A 14,780-nucleotide genomic window follows, 5' to 3' on the forward strand; every position below is an offset into this window, starting at 1 on the left:
ACAGACAGACAGACAGACAGACAGACAGACAGACAGACAGGAAATGGAAAACATACACTGTTCTTGAATAGACAGAACCAATAGAGTCAAAATGGCCATATTTCTAAAATTGATATACAGATTTAACGCAATCTCATCAAATTACCAATAGCATTCTTCACAGAATTAGAGAAAACAATCCTAAAACTCATATGGAAACAGGAGAGACCTAGAATAGCAAAAACAATTCTGGATAACAAGAGCAAGGCAGAAGGAATCACAATTCCAAACTTCAAATTATAGTACAAAGCTACAGTGATTTTAAAAAAAAGCAGCATGGTATTGAAAACAAAAAGAAAAAAAAAAGATGTGGCTCAGTGCAACAGAACAGAGGATGCAAAACAACTCCAATCACATTCAGCTACCTGTCTTTGACAAGGGCACCAAAAACTTATATTGGAAACAAGATAACTTCTTTAACAAATGCTTCTGGGAAAACTGGCTATCCACATACTAAAGGTTGAACATGGACCCACATATCTCACCTTATCTCTCATGAACTAAACCAAAATCAAAATGGATCAAAGATCTGATTATTAAAACAGAAACAATTTATTGGAAGATAAAATAGATAAGACTCTTGAAGACATAATCTTAGCCATAGATTTTCTGAGCAGAAAGTCATTTGCACAATAACATCAAATAAAATGATATAAAATTTAAAAGCTTCTGTAGAGTTAAAGAAATAAGCTACAGAGTAAAAGACAATCTATACAATGGGAAATTTTTTTGCCAGCTTTTCCTCAAACAAAGGATTAATATTTAGAATATATAAATGACTCAAAAAATATACCCCCCCAAAATAGAAGACTGAGTCAAAAATATGGGCAACTGAAATGAAAGACACTTCCGAGAAAAAAAAATAAATGGTCAATAAATACATTAAAAATGGTCCACATTGCTAACCATTAGCAAAATGTGAATAAAAACAACACCAAGATGCCATGTTACTCCAGAAAAATCACTGTTATTAAGAAATCAGATAACAAGGCCTAGCTTACATGGGAAAATGAACATTTCTTTTTTATGTATTTAGTACAGGGTCTACAGGGTCTCACTACACAGATGAAATTCATAGTGATCCTCCTGTTTTCAACCTCCCAAGTGCCGGCATTACAGGTGCACGCCACCATGCTCAGTGCACTCGGGGGGGGGGGCGGGGCCATCATGGCACATCGGGAATCGAGCCCTGGGTCTTGTGTCTGCCTAAGCAGGTGCTTTAATCCACTGAGCTATCTGGCCAGCCCGAAAATGAACAGTTCTTCATTTCTGGTGGTCTTGTAAACTAGTATCACCATTACAAAAATCAGTATGGAAATTCTTCAGAAAATTAAAATTAGAATTTTCATATGCCATAGCTATTCCTTTCCTACATATCATAACAAAAGCATTAAACACACTGTGTTACAGTAATACATGCCCACCCATGTTTACAACAGCACAGTTCCTAATAGTTAATCCTTTGAGACAGAAAATAGGTTAGTGTTTGTCAAAAGCTGAATGGAATGGAAGGTGGGAGATTAAAATCTAAGTGGTACAGATTTCTTTTTAGAGTGATGAAAATGCTCTAGCAGTGATTGTGGTGATAGTTGCAAAATTCCATGAATGAATTAAAAGTCAGTGAATTGTACACTAAATGGGTGAACTGTGTAGTATGTTAATTAAACCTCAATGTTGCAAAATAACAAGAAGAAAAGTGGAAGAGGGGCGGAAAAAAGGGAGGACAAGAAAAAGAAGCTGCCACATGGGATGTCTCCCTTTAGATGGCTGGTCGCTGAGAGAAAGAATTCACCGGTCCACCCTAGTGAAAATAGCAAAGCATAATGAGGGCAGTTTGGAGGCTTATGTCACCATGGAAGCTGGCACCTGCTCTTAGTTTGGGTTCCAGAATGTGGCAGGGCAAGCTGGATACTGGAACATCCCACCCTTACATTACAGTGAGAGGAGTAGTGGGCATTACCTCCATGTCCCAGTTTCACAGGCTAGAATGGGCATATTTTCAAAGACCAAGGGGGATATTAAGGAAGAAGTTTTCTGGGCCTGAGCAATCATGCTGACATCCTACTCAAGAGGACCACGTACAAGGGGACCCTTTAGCAGTCAGACTCTTGAAGCATCCATCTAATAGCGGTAGCTGAGGAAAAGGGAAGAAAAATGGGCTGAGCCTGATCTCCTCAGTTGGGACCTACAGAATAAGGAGGTCTCCAAGGTTCCTCTAAGGCAGTACTAAGCCTTTACTATACTTCGGAATCACCTGGGAATCTTATTAAAATGCCTGTCTGATTCTGTGGGTACTGGATAAGGTTCTACATTTCTAATAAGATACCAAGTAATTCTGATTCCATTAGTCCAAAGCTCCATGGAACAGAAGAACTCTACATCAGTAGTTTTGAAACACTTTGCATTCTTCTTTTTTTTATTTTTGTATTTTTTTAGGGAAGGGTCTAAAGAGTTTTCGGGGTCTCACTACTAGATTGGACTCGTAGTGATCTGCCTATTCACAGCCTCCCAAGAGCTGGGATTACAGGCACGCACCACCGCACCCAGTCTCAATTGCCATCTCAGTGCACAGGGTTGGGGGGGGGACACTGAGCTATTTGGCTGGCCCAACACTTTGCGTTCTTAAATGTTATTGAAGACCCTAAAGACCTTCATTTATGTAGGTTGTAACTATTTATTGTGTTTGAATTAAAACTGATAAATTTGTGTGTATTGATTGAGGCATTTTATAATAACAATAAAGGTCATTACATGTTAACATAAACAACATATTTTATTAACAATAATTACATTTTCTAAAACAAAAATTTGTGTGTTCCATTGTTTTGCACTTCTGCAAATCTCTGCATTATGGACAACTGGATTCTCAAGCTCACCTCTGGATTCACTCTGTTGTAATTTATTGAATTTACTGAAGACTATCTGGCCTTATGCAGATGTGCAGTTGGAAAAAGAAAAGTATTTATAATAATATTTTTAATTAATTTTATGGAGAAAGAAATAGCAATGAGACAGTTTCAAAACATGTTATTAAGACAGTTACAATAATTAATACATTACATATTGTCTTCATAGTAGTTATTCATAGTACAAGATGCAGACATGATAGCTTGTCTAAACACTATTAGTACAAATCTTTCTTCTCGTTGAACTAAGAGAAAGTAGCTGTATATCTATCCTATTTTGTATATACAGATTTTTTTACTACAAAATGATCATTCATTTATATCCCCTTTCTTTGTTTAGTTTTGCCAGAAATGGGTATTCCATTGCCATTCAAATATTGTAGGTGCATGAATTCAGCAAAATAATTCAATATAGTCCAGTAGTCCATAATAGTAGTGGGTCATCTGTAGGACTGGCAATGTCAGAAGTTGGCATTACTTGAGCCTTTTACAGTTCAGCATATTAATATGGCTTTACTTTTTATACTTTTCTGCTGGATGGTTAAGACAAGATAAAGCAAGACCTATATAACAAAAAATGTAACATTTTATCTGACAAAATCAGTCAAATCCCCTCGGGATTTACCCTAAAACCGAATATTTTTGAGTAATTATAAATTACATGTTTGATTCACCAAAAAGTTAGGAAGAAATAACTTCTTAGAGGTTAATTACAATATGGAATTTGAAACCATAACAGTGAGCTTTCCATACTCTATTACATTAAAAATCAATTGGTCATTTCTGCTCCTTAAATGGATCTTTGACATGATTCGATAACACTGGCAATTGGAAAATATTGGTTCGCTGAGTTAGAGATATTCTGAGTGTTAACACATTTTATTATACAACTTCAAAAAGTTACATTTATTAATTCCACTATTGATCTCACCACTCAACTCTCAAGAAAATATATTTTAAGTACTGGTAAGCTTTTGGGCACACAGTGATGGAGACAGTCTTCCAAAATTTCAATTTTTTGCTTGAAAGCTCAGATTTCATCACTGACAACAAATACTGTCAATTGCTTTCCTTGAAGAGACAGGCCTTAACTTCACTCATTTACAAGAAAATAGCTTCCAAATACCAATGTCTAAACAGTTTACTAGATTTTTTTGAGTGAAAATACTGTTCTAAGAAGATAACAATGTACAATGTATTAATCATTGAAACTGTCCTATTAATCAGTTTTGAAACTGCCTCATTGATATTTGTTTCTCAATAAAATAAATAAATAAATACAAAATAAAATATTTTCTTCTTAAAAAAGTACTTTCTATGAAATTAATAGGCCAGTTCAGCTTACAACTCAAACAAATATATACATAATGTTTTTCAAGACAATCAATATATCTCAATATGCAGTTCGGGGGCTTTAGCCATGCTTTTATTTCCTGACACATAATAGGAAAAAGGCTTGTGCTGTGTTCAAAGGTCAAAAGTTACTACAATTAATAATTTCCTTTTTCACTAAGGAAATTGGTAATCAGAATTGGAGTTGGAGTCGGTTTGGTTTGGTATGTAGCCAGGATTGAACAACAATAAAGAATATCATGACTACAAGTGCAGCTTGGTATCACTGCCTTGACCTGTGCTAAGGCAATAGCAGTTTTATCCATCCATATTTTTATACCTCATTGTAAATGCCAATGCAGTGAAGAGAGCAAATGACATCACAGTACTAACATCAAAATAGTATTGATTAGGGCCGGCCAAATAGCTCAGCGGATTAAAGCACCTGCAAGCAGATACAGGGGCTGGGGGTTCAAATCTCAGGCCTGCCATGCTGGCCCTGTCCCCACAGCACGCTGAGATGGCTATTGAGACTGGGCATGGTGGCGCACGTCTGTAATCCCAGCTCTTGGGAGGCTGTAAGCAGGCAGATCACTACGAGTCTGATCTAGTAGTGACACCCTGAACACCCTGTAGACCCTTCCCTAAAATAAAAAAAAAAAAACTATTAATTTTGCAGAACAAAGAAAGAGTCTCTAACAGCCACTGCCCTAAGCAATTCATGATGTGCCCTACAAGAAACCAGGATTTGGAAGGCTTCTACCAGAGAGCACAGAGACTTGCTAGTGTACACCGGAGAAACCACATTAGCCAAGAGAAACAATGACCACAGCAGTCCACTAAACACAGAAATCCTTGCTCCTTCTTTCACCCCTCTACAGATTTATGTGCTAGACAAACTAGGCTCTGAAAGAGGGGCCAGATATGCCTTAGAGCCAGGCTAGGCCACTCCAACTGAGCTCAACCTTAGGCAAAAAGAGAAAATGAGCTTGAAATCAAAGTTAACATTGAGATTTTTAAAGTGGACTAGACTTTTAAAAATCAAAGTGCCCACAAAGTTAAAGAATCTGCCCAAAATATTATTAAGAAAACAGGAAGGGCAATAAGACAGAGCACAGTTGGAAGCAAGGATTAAAGCTGAATAAAACACTTTCATGTTTTTATCCCCACTGAGTTGAGTCTCTTCATTAAACAGTTATATGTAGTCCCCGTTACATTTATAATGCACACATATAAGATCTAATTGAAAAGCTCCCTATGTAACATGCCGTATTTTTTCTTCCTTGTCAACATTATGTCACTCTTCCATTCAACAAAGTTTGACTGAATGCATACTGTGCCAGGCACTCTTCAAAGGGCTGGGGAACACCAATGAAAAAACAGATGCAGATCTGTTGGTGGAGCTTACATTTCTACTTGTTACTTTATAAATACTTTTTCTTCAATCACCTATTCCAGCTCAGGTACAAAGCTTGCTGGCATTTTATAGCAAAATAACAGGGTTCAGTGGGGCTTAACTAGATATTACAAGTGGTACATAGGCTACTCCCAAGAAACATGACCAGCAATCTATATCAGAGTGTCCCAGGGCCTGTACAGCTGGCTTCATCAGTCAAGGTTATCTGACCATCTACTGGGCAGGAGTCCAAGAGCAGAAAGTAGTGGGCAAGATCAATTAAGAGTGATGGCATCTTAATTTCAGTGGGATCTAGGAGGATTCAATCCCAGCCAGTAGCTGGAGGCAACAGGGATAATCCCATTACTTAAGAAAGGAGGGCTAGGAAAAGATTGGCAGGAATAGGATCTTAGTCAAATGAATTGGTGTTTACTTGGGAAATTTAGTCACATAAATAAAAATCAACTCATTGACTGGAATGGACAATCCAGACTGAATTCAAGACAAAGGACAGGTTCATGGGTAAGTGACTGCTCCCTGCTGAGAACTCTGAAGATCTGTCCCAAGGCCAGTTCAAGACTATTAGAGGCTCTAAAGCCTGAGAAGATAAGTAGTGTAGAATAAAAATAATATCATCCCAGAAAATAAGTACAAAGAAATCCTGCATTGTTCTACTTGCCCCATAATGTCTTCTTCAAAGTCGTCTCTTGATATCCAACTCCTTCAACTAGCAGTGTGTGCATGTGCATGTCTATGCATGTGGATACATGTACCATAACATTCTTCAGTTTGTTTTAAGCCTTCTCTATACTGGCCTACCCCCAGCCTGGCAAAGAATATCAAGGACATACAAATAAATCTCTGGTGCTCAGGTGATTAATATTGAATATACTGTCTACCTTATTACGCTTAGCCCATTTGACTTTATTTTGCTTTTTTACTTCATTTTGGTACAGCACTTCCAATTTGTGACCCAAGTAATCTACTGCTCTAAAACTTAAGGGTCTTATTTCTTTTCTGGATTTTTTCTCCACTTGGGAGAAAAAAAGTAGTGCTCTTAGAACAGATCTTTCAGAGATGGTCCCCTTCAGTTGATCTTCAAGTTCCCTTTTTACACTCTGATTTTCTAGGTCCTGATGAGCACAATCAGGCTTTTCAACCCAGGCCAGCTGACACCCTGGAAGAAACAGACATAAGACCTGAGGGAAATGAAGGCTCTAGAAAATGGCAGATCAGTAAAAATACTAATAACCTTACATTTAATAATCTGAGCAGAGATTCTCAAAAATATCATAGTTTTGCCATGTTTATTGAATTATCTTAGGGTGTTTATGAAAAGTTCAGAGTATCCTGGACCAACTAAGTCCAGGTTCCCCCAGAAGCAGGCAAGGATTCTAATTGCAGGAAGTTGATTTGTGAGATGGTCCCAGCACTAGTGGGGTGTGGAGACATGAGGCAGAAAAGAGAAGACAGCCTTTACAAAGTGTGCTTGCAATGCAGTTACTACTGAGGGCAGCTGTAGCTTAATCCCATTGGGAACTTTAGAAATAATATAGTACACACATCTCAGAATTATGCCACTAAAAAGAAGTTGAGTGTTTAGACAAGAACTCCGTCAGTTAATGGTTGACGTTCCACTTGGGTTACAATAATTTCCTTAAACTTCTACCCAGAAAATATCAGAGTTCCCAGGCCAAAACCAAAACAAAATCAGGTTGTGGGAGTTAGAGGTCATGCTGGGACACACTGAAAAGGTAAAAGCTAAAGAAACGTGGGGGGTATGCTGACATTAGCTGCTACACCAACTAACAACGTGTCTGAGAGAAACTAGAATCTACATTTTGAACAAGCTCTTCACACTACAATTGGACAACACAGAATGTTAAGAAAAAATGTAAGTGAGGTAGATTTCTGATTTCCTAAGGACTTCTGTGACTAAGAAGTTACCTCCACTAAATCAATATTCCCCCACCAAAAAGTATACTTTTAGCAAAATCTTCTTCCTATGATGAAAGCATAAAATTTGAATCTATCACTCACCATTATAATCCTTGGGCTGAATTTCCATTTTGTACCAGGGGAGCTATTTTAGACAAACCCTATGAACTTAAATAGAGAAAGTGATTCATTGGCATGTAAGGTCTGTTTCATGTTGATGTCAGGATGGAGAAATCAGATGGTGTTAAATGTTCTCTCAAGTCAATACTTGATGACTTCATAGCTTTCACCAGCCTTCTTAATGGTTCAACATTTAGCACTCAAGTCCAGGAGCCTTTTGCCAGCTCTTTGTGAAGGGGGAGGCTGGGGGAGATGCTATTGAAAGGTTTTTTTCAAAAGGTTAGTGAATGCACTAGGGCATGGATTTCATTACATGATCACATAACACTGAGTAGCAGAACATATAGTGGGCAGTCTAAAAATAATTACTTCTCAGATGTCAATTAACCAAAAGTTGGCCATGAGCCAGGCTTTGGAAATGTGAAGCTAGGGGCTAAAAGTATGGGTTAGTGTGACCCTGGGCTTCAATAAGGCTGCAGGTTAGAAGGGAATTAAGTCAAATTCCTTCTCTGGCAGTTCCCACTTTCCCTTCCTATTCTTTATAACCATCCCTTATTCATACTAACAGAAGCTTCAAGGGGCTAATAAGGAGCAGTATCATCCTTCCTTGCTACAGTCAGAGGCTATCTTAAGCATGGTAAATATCAATATATATTATAATTAAGGAGTACCTATAGTGGGTGCCATGCTCTTTCAAAAACACTGTCCAGCCCAGAAAAGTGAAGGGACTTGAATAGAAACCAAAAGAAGGAAAAGAAACTAGCTCAGGGTGAGGAGCTACAGCTTCTCCTAAGAAAACCAGTCAGAAACACTTGGAGGAAGCAGGGAAGAAGAGTGTCTGCAACTGAAAAAGACAACCTGAGCTTCTGTGTTCAGCCAAAGTCCTTATCACACTTTCTTGTCTTAAGTTCTTGTCTTGCCTGTCTCTGCTCCCTTCCACTACTTCCAGTGAGAGTGCCTTGTAGGCCCAGGCCAGGTCCCACTCATTCCTAAATTCTCTGCCTTCTCTATAGTACACTCACACTGCATTTTGGTTGAATGAGTAAATCAATAATTGTTATTTTTAAAAGATACTTGCTGTATCCAAAATTAAGAAAATGTTCAACACACACACACACACACACACACACGCAGTGATACATACATGTCAAAGCAACATGAGAGCCAACTGAAGGAGCTCCCAATGGCCAAAACATGAATAAACTGAACAGCAAAATGATTATAATAAGAGTGGATTGTCACCTAAAATATGAAGAAATATATCTGTATCAATAGTCATATAAATAATGATTAAATAGATTAATACAAGGGGAAGAAGAAACAAGTTTCCCATGCAGAAGCATTTCAAATAAATTTTGTAGATGCTCCACACCAAAGGAGCTGGACCATAACAACCCACTCCTTAAATATGGATGCATATAGTAACTGCTCTCCAAAGACTACAGAATGAAAATAAGGGGGGAAAGAGTATCTGTACAGTAGACAAAACTGACAAGCAGTACATGAGCCAAGCAATCAAGGTTAACATCAAAAGTCATAAATCATCTTTCTGCTAGTACTTACCCTTGATAGTATGTGATGAAAGTGACACTTTGTCCCTGTGGTGTGGCTCTCAAAAACCTGTGACCTCAATCCAAACTTAACAAAAACATCAAACAAATGTTTGATTTATCCAACAGAAAGATATCCTACAGAAATACCTGACTGGCACTCCTCAAATCTGTCAAGGTCATCAAAACCAAGAAAAGTCTGAGTAACTGTCACAACTAAGAAGAGCCTAAGGAGATGTGACACCTAAATGTAACGTGATATCCTGGATAGGATCCTGAAACAAAGAAAAAGCAACACTAGGAAAATCGAGGAAATATGAATAAACTATGGGCTTTGATGAATAATAAATCATAAATTCATTCATTAGTTATAATAAATATATCATAGTAATGTAAGATAGTAATAATAGGGGACACTGAATGCTGGAGTAGGCAGAAGTGAGTGTAATATAAGGGAAGTACAGTGGCATGTCGGTTCATGAATTTAATTCTTTCCACAATTCTGGTCGCAAACTGAGTTGGACAAGAACTGGACCAAATTCATGGTTAGGTTCAATGTTGATCTTATAGGGAAATTTGATTCAGTTCCCATCCGATTTGGTTTACAACCAAAATCATGGAAAAAATTATGTTTATGAACCAAGGTACCACTGTATCTGAACTTTCAGTTTGATTTTTCTATAAATATAAGAATATTGTAAAAATAGTTTATCTTTAACACTGAGAAAAGGGGAAGAAAAATGAAGAGTGGACTAAGAGAAGGAGGGAAGAAAGAAAAGAAGGAAATTAGTTTTACTGTGTTCTGGAAGTCATAGCTAGGCCTGCTGTAGAATACCTGTTAGTTAACATAAATGGAAACTTTAAGGTTTATGGTATAGGCACAGATAAGAGGCAATTGCACCCAAAGTGTTCTAACAAAGAGTTTCAGGGACCACATCTGGGCTTTATACCTGAGTCGGGGGGCTTGCTGTGTGACAGACCACTGCCTTATTTGTTTGTAGGAGTTGTTTCTGACTGCTGACATGCTAGTATTTAAGAAGCAATGAAGCCAGGCACGGTGTCCCACACCTATATTCCCAGCATTCTGGGAGGATGATATAGGAGGATCACAAGTTTCGGCCTAATGAGGGCAACTTAGTGACTTAGTAAAACCCTGCCTCATAATAAAAAGAATAAAAAAGGCTATAGATGTTTAGCAGTGTGAAGACCCTGGGTTCAATGCCAGATACAACAAATGGCAATGGGATCACAGCTCTAGACACTTCAGGCGTAGGGGACATCTCATTGATTTTATGCTCCCAAGATCACTGAGAAAAATAAGGAAAATAATGGAGAGCTGTATCCACATCCCTGCACTGCTATCTCATATATAGTATTTGCATGTCTTATTAGCTTCTTTGAGAGAAAACAGAAGCAAAATCAACCTTGAAGGGAGCTGAGTTGTCAATAATACCCATCTTTACCACTAGACTAGATTCTGACCTTGTCAGTCTCTAATTATGGACTAACTTTGTCCTGGGGTTGACTCAGCCAGTGAATACCACTGTCCTGCTACATTCTAAATATCTGGATTTCCCAGTTAACTAACTTCTACCGAGGGCCTTCTGGGTACAAAAATGCTTTGTATTAATGTTCTGTTTATACATATGAGCAATCTTTCCCCACCAGGAGATAAATCTGAAGTTCAAGGAGTAGTTGAGATCACACCATTAAGGGTAGAGGGGCCTTTATACTTCTTCATTGTGGGGAAGACAGAGTGAGTAGATAAGTAGTGATCAAGGAAGACCCCCAAATCTCTGGTGGTCTCACAAATTCCCTAATCCACAGTCTACTTCTTCCTTACAACCCACCGTTCTCCCTGGCCCAGTTCACTAAGTCTGTTGGAAGGTCAGGATATCCCAGGTCAGTGAGAGCCTCACATAATGATTGGTGTAACTATGGCTAAGAGTCAGAGATCCTCAATTTGCTTCCACTTCTGCTTCTGACTAGTGAAAGCACTGTTTAGCATTCATACTGACTGACAGACATCCCGGAGTGGTAGCAGTATAGAAAATGCTGATGAACTGTGCACGTGTATTTGTCCCATTCAGATTGATACCTAGCATTTATATGGCAGTTTGCAGTACACACACAAACCTTATCTCACTAATTTTCAAAAGAACTGAGATAATCAGAAAAGTTGTTGTCTCCAATTTACAGAAGAAAAATTAAGCAACTGGCAACTAACAAAACAAGTAAAGGCAGGAAAGGGCAGGAAAAGTAGCAAACAGCTCTTCCTCGCACTCAGTGGAAGCAGATGAGTAAAACTCTAGGTTAATGGTGTTTCCCAGGGTGCTTCTTGTATAACTTCCATTGATTGGGCTTTTTATTTCAAACTGATAATTTTCAAATTAGAGTTATCACTAAAATGGAAAAAGCAGATTCAGTTACTAGGTGGATATCATATAGCTAAGCAAAGAGGAATTCAGACCTAATACAACAGAACTTACATTCTTGTCACAGTCCCATCCTAAAGCTGCTCTCTCCTTGGTTCTATGTTTCACATCTATAACATGTTAACCATTAAATTGATCTCCAGCACAGACTTTTTTCTTGAGTTCCAGATCCATGTGTACAACTACCTAAGGTAGAACTTAGCCAAGTGTTTATTTTTTATGAGAATATATTTATTAGGGGAAAGAAAGCTCCTGAGAAAGGGACAGGAGGGGAGCCCCCAGTGGGTGGTCTCCGGGAAGCTGTCGCCTCCAGAGACTTTTATAGAGGAAAACCATGTGGTGAGGGGGGTCTGAGGTGGTAGAGAACATGGGAACTCGCTTAGGTGGGCATGAGGTAGGACAAAACTATGGTCAGCCAATGACATTACAAGCACCATTGCTGAGGTAAAATTGATTAAATCCAGTACCAAATGAGGAAGTGAGTAACACAGCAAGCAGGCATGAATATGGAACAGGGTCTCTTCCTCTTGGGGGTTGGGTTAGTGACTTATTTGGGCTCTTTCAAGGTGATTAATACCTATCTAGAATATCAATCACTGATGTCCATCCCTAGGGAAGAAGGTAGCTGTATTTGTTTCCTCTTTTGTCTTGAGGTCTGGCCCATACGGAGTGTCTGTCTCTTCCAAAATTGCGAAGTCACCTTGTCTTTCATATTGTCTCCTTGAGGGCCTGGTCCTGTCTGACTGCCTATAATATTTCTATCTAATTCAGCTGCCTACAACATTCCCACTTCTAAAGAAGTAACCCAAACTGCTGTGAGGGAACCATGGGTGCTGACCACTCTGGCTTCTTCAGGCTGAAAGGGGTCATAGTTGTGAATTGGCAGTCAAAGGTACTCTCCAGAGGTTTTACCTAAAGGCCCTAAACAGACACCAGCAATTTTCATCTTGGGTAGGCATGACAGCTTTAACTCAGGAGGAGACAAACCAAAGAAAGTATGAAACATGCATGGGCAAAATAATAACATCAGCAGGATAATTATGAATATGGTCAAAAATGATTTTTAACAAGGAGACAATAATGAATTTCTATCAAGATGATAAAGATAAGGTCTAGGGGAGCCTCAGCATCTCACATATCATTTATTTGATACCTAATATTTTGAACAGCTATTGAGACATTTGCAGAAGGATCTGGAATATAACAACCATTTTAAGTTTGTAATTATAAAAATACTAGTCAAAAATTTTTGTAGGTCAGTTGGCAGAAATCTCTTAAATGTGAGGTTTATTCCCGTTTTTCTCACTGACTTTATTATTACTAGGGGCACATGTATTGCCAGACCTAGGGAGAACCCTGAGTATTCTCCAGTTGGCAAGTGGGGCCACTGGCTGGATAACTACCAACAAATCTGCATGAGTTTCTATCAAATGTCTAACAGGCTTCTTCCTCATATTGGCAGTTAACATGGGTTCCCTTGAGCCCCAGATATGACACAAGCACAGAGGTTAGAAGGGTTTGCAGGAATGAATTGGTCTCAGTTGAGAGAAATTGCTCACAAAGTGTTTCATAGTAGAAAGGATACAGAATGAAATTATAGACAGAAAATGCGACTAGTGATATAGGAGCCTATAGGAAGGAAGGCTATTTTGGGAAGCAGGGAAAAAGTTATGCTTCCCTAGATCCAGACAGAGAAAAGGGGCATTTCGAGCAAAAAAAAAAAAAATGTCCAAAGCGCTAGAGAGGAAAAAAAGAAAGTGTTCATGATAGAATCAGAGAAAGTTTCAGATTAATAAGACCATGGGTCTTTGACAAGTGTTTTCTTTTGTTTTGTTTTGCGGTACTGGGGATTGAACTCAAGACCTTGCACTTGCCAGGCAAGTGCTTATTCTACTGAGCTATCTCCCCAGCCCCTGCCAAGTGTCTATTAATGTACATTGAATGTATCCTGAAGTTCATCACCAATAACTTTTAGACCCACTGAAAGAAAAGAGCAAATCTAGTCCACTCCAAACCCTAATTTTGCAAATAATGATACCAAAATGTGGGATAACGTAAATAAATCATGATGTAATAAATGTAATGATATAATAAATCACAAATTGATTCATTAGTTATAATAAATATATCATACTAATATAAGATGGTAATAATAGGGGACATTGAATGCTGGGGTAGGCATCAGTGAGTGTAATGTAAGGGAAGTACAGTGGTACGTCAGTTCATGAATTTAATTCTTTCCACAATTCTGGTTGCAATCTGAGTTGGACAAGAACTGGACCAAATTCAATGGTTAGGTTCAATGTTGACTTTATAGGGAAATTTGATTCAGTTAAATTTCCTGGCTAAGCTACAGAATGACTTGGTAGCAATATAATAAAGAGATTCAAATCTCCTAAAAGGATTCACTCCTTTATCAGTTCTCTTTCCATGATTCTTCATTGCCTCTGAGATTTAAAGTGAAAAAGGCATTGAGCCTGTTTGTATCACTGTTTCCACTCACAGACAACGGAAATTACTAACGCCTTCCCTTTCTACAGCATAGGGATTTTATTTAACTATAGTTGAACATGGTCTGTAAAAATGCTTTGATTTCAGAGATACACCACAGCCGAGACTCAGCAGCCCACCACTTTGATTTCAACTTCTCAGTTTACTCTCTCACTTCCTCTATTGACTTTTCCTCCCATGCAGCCTGCAACCTAGCAGAAGCTGAAGGAGAAAGATTTGCTATTTCCTCTTCCACTTCAACTCCACTTAACTAAGGAGAAAAGTATTGTAAATAAAATAAAACAAAGGTTCCTGTACATCAGCACTAAAAAACATTGTCATTGATTACAATGACAGAATGAAAATGAAAAGAGGCTCACATTTGGAATCTTGCACTGGAAATGATTATGATACTACTCAGAAACTCTACACACACACACATATATATATATATGCCAAATCCAGGATTTCTTTTTAAATTCTGATATTCTTTAAATAGATGGGACATAAATATCATGTTTTGTCTAATATGAAAAATCTAAAATGACAGAGTGAGAGAGCAAACAAGCAAGCC

Source organism: Octodon degus, unplaced genomic scaffold, assembly GCF_000260255.1.
Source record: "Octodon degus isolate 3935 unplaced genomic scaffold, OctDeg1.0 scaffold00010, whole genome shotgun sequence".
NCBI lineage: Eukaryota > Metazoa > Chordata > Mammalia > Rodentia > Octodontidae > Octodon > Octodon degus.